Source organism: Apaloderma vittatum, unplaced genomic scaffold (genome assembly GCF_000703405.1).
Source record: "Apaloderma vittatum isolate BGI_N311 unplaced genomic scaffold, ASM70340v1 scaffold28328, whole genome shotgun sequence".
NCBI classification, from domain to species: domain Eukaryota; kingdom Metazoa; phylum Chordata; class Aves; order Trogoniformes; family Trogonidae; genus Apaloderma; species Apaloderma vittatum.
Window position 1 is genome coordinate 26,215 of NW_009732897.1, and position 346 is coordinate 26,560.

Sequence of the window (346 nt, forward strand, 5' to 3'; positions counted from 1 at the left end):
CGCCCCCTGCCTCTCCTCTGTTTAACAGGACAGAGGTGCGATCCTTCCCCTGGCCAAGTCCCCACCTGGCAAGGATCCCTCGGAAAGACGGAGTGTTTTCAAAGCTCTTTGATCTCAGCCCTGCGCACACACGACGCGGGCTCTGGCAGCCGGGACAGGTAAACACGGGGCTGGTGCAAGGAGGGCGCTGGCAGAGGAGCACCCGGCGCTCACAGACACCCACTGGGCAGCCGGGCCAGATCCCGCCTGGTTTGGAGCCCTGGTCCAGGAGCGATGCCAAGCACCCAGCCTGCCTCACCTCTCCTCGCTCAGGCAGACGTGGTGGGAGGAGAAGGGGCAGAGCCCG